The following is a 7,024-nucleotide window of genomic DNA, read 5'->3' as shown; positions in this document are numbered from 1 at the left end:
GGACTGTGCCTTTTGCAGGAAAGAATTCTGTATTAAAGACTTGCTTTTATACATTTCAGAAGAAAAAAATCTCAACTTATTGGAAAGACAATCTTTAACTTGGGGAGTTATGAGGTTTTGTTTACTATCTTGCAGAAATCCTGAGTTCTTAGAACTTGTCATATGAAGGATATATATAAAAATAGCTGCCTTTGAGTTGAAAAAACATCTAGTTTGGATATAATGAGCAGAGCGTTGTTTTCTTTTCAAATTACAGAGGTAGAGCTTATTAATTTATACTGATCTGAGTCCAAAAAATTCTGCTTCCTTAGTTCAACACTATTTTAGAACAAGGATGGTTTTTAAGTCCTTCTCTTGGAAACTGAAAGCATTCTGGATTTTAGTTTTCTGGTTTTCCCCAAAAGGGATTTTATATCACAGTTCTTTCCTTTGGACAAAAGTATTAGGAAAAGAAATAAGAAAAAAGAAGCAACTGTCTTGCTCTTATTGAAATAGGCCTATTCTTCTCTGTGTAAGTAACTCAAGTAACTGAGGAAGACAGATGGAAATATTGGCAAATGAGATAAAAAATACTGTCTTACTGGAAAAAAAAAATGCCCCAAACATTTGTTGCTTTGTTTTGTTTTTAATGAGAAGTATGTAACCTCACTCCACAGAAACTTCTGGTCTAATGAACATGCCACTTCTTTAAGTGAAAACGTACATAATGTATATTTTTTAGAACCCGAAGTACCAGTTAGGAACTTGAGGACATATCCTGTTTATCCGTGGTTTAGTGTTAAAAACAACCCTAATTCCGCAGCCTCTGCTGCCATCGCGTGGCCATGAACCACCTCTCATCAATGCTAAAACTCACTCGTCTTCTTAACTTGTCGCATTTTCCTCTGCTTTATTAGCCAGATTCATTACCCCGGCACAATCCAATTTTCTTCCTCAATTTTCTGAAATGTCATGAATAATTTGCATTGCTTTTTTTTCCTAGTTTCTGCAGATTAAAATATTTTTAATGTCAGATGGCGAGCAAGTTGTCATGCACGAGAGCAAATTGCTTGGTGGGCTTGGTTTTCACTATGCCAGTGGCATCCTCAATGAAACTGTTAATTAGGACAGATGTATTAACCCACAAAGTCCATGGCACTGGATTTTTTTCTAAGGAGTTTTATCTACTTTTCTGGGGAAAAAAAAAAAAAAAAAAAAAAAACCAGCTGAGCAGAGAACAGAATAAAAATACATAATTTCATTTTCCTGCAGTGAAACAGAAGCACTCCTATGGAGATCTGCTAAAAAATAATGATTTTTTTTTCTGTATATAGCTAAAAACCTCAACATGTTGAAAGAAGTGTTTTAGAATAATAATAATAATAATAATAATAATGAGCACTTGGAATCTTCTTTCTTGGCTAATGTTTTAAGTTTTACTGTTCTGAACTCTTTTGAGGGGAGAGAAAACAAGAAACCTGTGAAGTTAATCCTGAAGTTTTAAATATTCAAAGATAAAATAAAATAACTAAAAATTATGTAGCAATCTAAGGCATATACACTACAATACCACGTACGATGTTTGCACATCTCTACAAATTCTCCTACTTTATCACACCTTAGAGAAGTCAAAAATGCATACTTACCTGATACTTCCAAGAGTTTAGCCAAATATTGTTGTTTAATTCATAGATGATTTTTAAATTGGGTGATGCATTGCAAGGAGGGATTAATTTCTTCCTGGTATTAAATTTCCTGATTGCAAAGATTGTAAAGAAAGTACTTACTTGAAATTCTAAGATGTAATCAGAACCAGCTAGGTCATATTTTTAGACTGATAGGAAAATAAACTGTCTCCACGAGTCATCAAGATATTTTAAGAATGTTCCCACTTTATGTGCACGATAATTTTTGTTGCAATCAATGGGGCCAATCGTGTGCATACAGTGTCCTGTGTCAAGTACAGGTTTGTCTTGTATTACAAAGGCATTCAATATTCACTAAGTAATGCCTGAAAGATGACTTCAGTACCAAAAAATACCTGTTTAATTTTAACAGTCTGCCGAAATAGTAGCAAACATTGGGCAACTCAAGCAGGATCTAAATTTTCTATGTTTTGTCCTAAGAAAATTGTTCCAGTCACAACATTATGTAATCCTGAATTCTAAGAAGTAATATTTGCAGTACACTCTGACAGACTTGTTGAAATCTGTATTTATCTAATGGCTAGAAATTTTTAAAAATTAAAAAAAAAAACCTGTTGCTAAACAAGGCAAAATGCTTTGCATAAAGTAAGCATTTAAAAGATACATTTAATTTAAATTTTTATACAATTCTTATAAATAATTTTCACTCTCAGCATGCTAAAGAAAATCTAAGAAATTGCCTAAAGGAAAATGATTCACTGAGCTTATTTCTGACTCCCCTGAATTCAGCTGGGGCCATACTGCTGATGTACTTAGAAAAAGAGTTTAACAAATGTATACAGAAGTTATTTCATTGGGGAGAGAGGTGTTGCATGATTATAAAGCATTCTAAGATATTTTGGTCTTTTGTGTGAAATATGTTCATCCTTTTATTCTTGTTGAAGTGATTATGAAGGAATGAAAACTGGTAAATAAAACTGAGAATGCTTTACTGCAATAAATCTTCCTCAAAGACAGGAAGAAATTTAATGTGGATTCAACATCCAGCTCTACTGTGCTCTTTCAAAAATCCTCTAAGTTTTTTAGCAACTTCTGTTAATATATTTAATGAAAAAAAAATTGATAAGACAAATCAATATAGTTCACTTTCAAATTATTTTGTACTGTACTGTCTCATATTCACAGTTTTCAGCATGCCTTGGATCTCTGATTTCTGAACAAAACCATTTTAAATTAATCCACATTTATGAGAATTACACTCAGCTATATATCACAAAATATTATTTTGCTTCATATTAATAATTAATAAATAATATTAATTGTTAATAAATAATATTCATAGACTATTATTGCTTCATTTTAACTCTTCTGTGAATATTTTAGGTGACACCAAAAGAAGTTTCATTACTGTTATTTAAATATTAAATTTTATTATTTTTACAATGATGAGTCAAATCCTCTATTTTGGTCTGATCCTCTATTAACCATGATTTTGTATTTAGCAGTTTGCCAGCTGTAGTCAAAGGCAGGGAACTGATTTCATGCAGATCAGATCCTGCAAGAGTCATCCCAAGGGAGACAAATATTGAGCATTCTTCCTGTTGCAGCAGCTGTGGAAGGTATCTTCAGTCACCCAAACAGAGAGTAAAACAATACCTGCTACACCTGCTGAATTGAAATACGTTTAATTGAAGGAAATATAGTTGAGGGAAGAAGTTAAATCAAATTTTCATAGGATCACAGAATGGTCTGGGTTGAAAGGTACCATAAACATCACCTAGTTCCAGCCCCCTTGCCATAGGCTGGCACACCTTCCACTAGACCAGGTTGCTCAAAGCCCCATCCAACCTGGCCTTGAACACTTCCAGAGATGGCACATCCCCAACTTCTCTGAAATCTCTGAACCTACCCTCATCCAGTTTAAAGCCATTCCCCCTTGTTCTACCACTAAAAGCCCTTGTAAAAAGTCCCTCTCCGCTCTCTTGTAGCTCTCCTTTAAGTACTCAAAGGCTGCCTCAGGGCCTTCTCTTCTGCAGGATGAACAACTCCTACTCTTTCTCTCCAAAGGGGAGGTGCCTCACCTCTCTGATCATTTTTGTGGCCCTCCAACAGGTCCACATCTTTCCTGTGCCAAGGAGTCCAGAGCTGGATGCAGCACTCCAGGTGGGTTCTCACAAGGATAAAGCAGAGGGGGAGAATCACCTCCCTTCCCTGCTGGCTACACTCCCTTTGACGCTGTTCAGGATGCTGTCGGCCTTCTGGGCTGCAAGTAATTGCCAGGTCATGTTGAGCTTCTCATCCACCAACACATGTCCCAAATAATTCCTTTTGAACCCTTTGTTCATTCCAATTTTACCACCATAAAGAGCTGAGAAATACTTATTGATGGAATGAAGAGAAGAACCATAGAATAAAAAGATACGGGTGCATGGGAATATGAAGATAATAGTAAGAGTAGCAAAGCTTAATGAAGGGACAACAGAAGCAGCCATTCCTAATGCCACGATTATTGATTTTTTCATGAACACCGAGAGTACAAACACAAACACAGCCTGGCTTTTTGCATCTGAAATTTGAAGAGCCTCCAACACACAGCATTTTCACTGACTTCATTCATATTTTAAGGAAAGACAAATAAACAATATGAATGAGGAAGTCTTGAGAAATGCTGAGTTGAATTTTTCAAATGCACTCGTTCTCCCATTCCCTTGCTGATAATAAATATCACCAACACTGGATGCCTTTTCCCCTGTGTTAATGGAAAACTTTTCAGATATCTTAGGCATGGACTTGGCACTTTCTAAGTATCCCAAGATAGTTTATGCTGACACAAAGCTATTTTTCCCATTTTGTTAGATGAATACTAAAGTTAAACATTAAAAGAATATATTCAAACAGAACCTTGAATTTAAAGCTCTGAGGTTAAAACTCACTTTGCTCCTCCTCAGAGGTGGTGCTCATTGGAATCCATTCCAAGAGTGCCTACAGAGAACTGCAGCAGGAGCGACTTACAATTGTCCATTGGAATGTTGGTGAGAACATAAGGATTCTGTCCCAAACCCCAAATGATCATAGAACCACCTCCCTAAACAAAAGATAACATAAACATAGTGCAGCCTTCTAGTGATAAAAGCAAATCAAACTGTGACTCTTCAATTGCTTCTGTCAATTATTATCTATTGCTTAAGCAAAATAAATTGGTGGACAATATGAAAGAACAGTCTGGTGCCCTTTCGTTTCTGTTTAATCTATAATCCATTAGTAGTGGGTTGAGGCAATCATTTTATGAAGCACTTGGAGAGAAGAGAGCATACTGCAAACAGAAACTCTCTCTGGGAATGTAGGACTCTCTTTCTCTGAAAAAAAAATGCAGTAAGTGTTCAAAATACCATAGTGACCACCTCCTTTTTTCACACATGCACAAATTGCAATGACTCAATCACTTGGAAGTGGTTGTAATATGAGCAGAATACAGCCTTTTCTTTATCAGCTCTGCAAAATGTGTTGTAGGCTGAAGGACAACCTTTCAAAGACTTAAAAAAACCCAACACCAGAACCGGAAGATCTGACAGGGATTGCTCGAAGCAGAAGGAAGTCATTAACATTACTGCTGTTGTCAATGTAGCAACATGTTCACACAGTAAAAAAAACAAACCCCTCAGCCCTTCTCATTATATTTCATTTGTTTCAGTTTGCCTGTGGCATGTCACATATGCCTGACCTTGTTAATATTCCCATGAGTAACCAACACAGGATAGGTGTAGTCCAAGACCAGATAAACCTCATCAACCTTTGTGTCTGGATGTTTTTTCAGGCATTCAATCTCTCTTGATCATTAATCAAGTCATTAAATTACTGGGTTTGTATGACTCAAAGGCTCTCCCTAACCATCAACAGCCACGCCTTCTACTTTTCAATCAAATTAGTAGATATGCGTTTAGAAGCCTTCTAGACCCAAGGATACAGGCTGCATCTTCTTTCTCAGACATTTAGGATTTTTATTTTCTCTAGATTTTGGGCGACTCAAGGATTCTTCAGCCTAATGAGGACAGGACTCAGACACAGAACAGTCTGCTGCAAGCAACAACTATTTCTCCTTCAGATGTAGCAGGTTCCTCTGCATCTTAAAATCTAGTTGTCAGTTTAGCCAAATTATTGTCTCTGAAGATTCCTAAGTTCACACTGGAGATGAACCCTACATGTTCTCACACTGAGCTATCTACTCCAGCTCTCCCACCGGAGTGTCCCTTCATGATAAATCCTTTTATCTGGGGTGTACAGCATACACTCCCAGCAGGTCAAACCAAAACCTGGGTATGGTTATTCTCCGTCAGCAGAGGAAGTGCAGCATTGATGACAGTAGGTTTCCACCTATTTCCTGTTCCTGTAACAACTCTGAGTAAAAAAAAAAAATAAATAAACCAAAAAACAACCCAGACCATCCCTGCCTGCACTTACCAATTCTTATACTCTTTTCAACTTTGGACAGCTGACTGTCTAGGAAGAATAGATATTTTAAATTTTTTTTCAGATCTCTGCAATACATAAACTCTTACTAGTCTTTTCATGGTGAACAAGAAAATTTTGGACTGAGATGCTGTTTGTCAAAGCAGAATCTCTGGTAAGCTCTGTCTTAGGTAGGAGGAGCAAATGAAAAAGGCCACATCTCCTTTTCTGCTGTTACACTTTTTTCTTCTTTTTTTTTTTTATATTTTGAAATTTGGATGTAGCAAGAAAACACAGGTAAGGTAAGACGCGAAGAGTCTCACTGAGCAATGTCTGTCTTCTCTCAGCAGTTCATGGAGCTGGGCCATAAAACAAGGAGAGGGAAAGTACTTCTGTGTACCGTGGTGTGTGCACGCATCTCAAGCAGCAGATGCTCAGCTCCAGGATCTTTGTGTTATCAGCTGTGCTCCCAGGATTTTGCCAAGGAAAAGACGCAGATACTGTGCGTCTTTTTATGTAGCTGAAGGGGGGAGCATCTGAGTTAGCAAACACGACGGCCTCCAAGCAAACAACCCACAGAGCTGGAAAGGGCCGAAATTCTTTTGGGAATTAGAAATACCTCTACTCCTCTCTGGCCTTCACTAATGCCTCGTAACAGCAGCGATAAGTGGAAGAGCAGTAGCACAATTCTGTCCCACGTAAAACATTTAGAGAGAGATTGCCGATTAAACACTGCTGCATTTGGAAGCCCGTATTCCCTCTTCCCTGCCCGACTGAGTTTCCACACGCCTGCATCAACTGCTCCTTAGGATTTCGGACAGGTCCCGTTCCTGCCTGACCCCCCAGGCCCTCCCTGCCCGCCCGGCAAAGCGACGGGGCGAGGTGACACCGCGGGAGGGCCGAGATGTCACTGCCCTGGGGCGGAGGAGCCGGGCTGGGGGGGCGGCTTGAGG

At 38.0% G+C, this 7,024-nt stretch overlaps 1 long non-coding RNA gene across 3 annotated transcripts; it reads right to left on the bottom strand.

The window, feature by feature from the left end:
* Positions 1-2,972: 2,972 nt before the first annotated feature.
* LOC310907400 lies at positions 2,973-6,904 on the bottom strand. 3 transcript variants are annotated; one of them, XR_014589620.1, is made up of 4 exons: positions 6,691-6,904; positions 6,472-6,591; positions 4,559-4,981; positions 2,973-3,293 (listed from the first exon to the last, which is right to left on the bottom strand). It is a non-coding gene; the product is annotated as an uncharacterized lncRNA (long non-coding RNA). The 3 variants fall into 3 exon arrangements; XR_014589618.1 differs by having other exon boundaries at positions 6,472-6,904; XR_014589619.1 differs by having other exon boundaries at positions 4,559-4,710; positions 6,472-6,904.
* Positions 6,905-7,024: the final 120 nt, after the last annotated feature.

The sequence above is a fragment of the Zosterops lateralis genome (genome assembly GCF_965231275.1).
Source record: "Zosterops lateralis genome assembly, chromosome: 1".
In the NCBI taxonomy this organism is placed as follows: Eukaryota; Metazoa; Chordata; class Aves; order Passeriformes; family Zosteropidae; genus Zosterops; species Zosterops lateralis.
The sequence above is the reverse complement of the archived record's forward strand: the minus strand, read 5'-3'. Positions and strand labels throughout refer to the sequence as shown.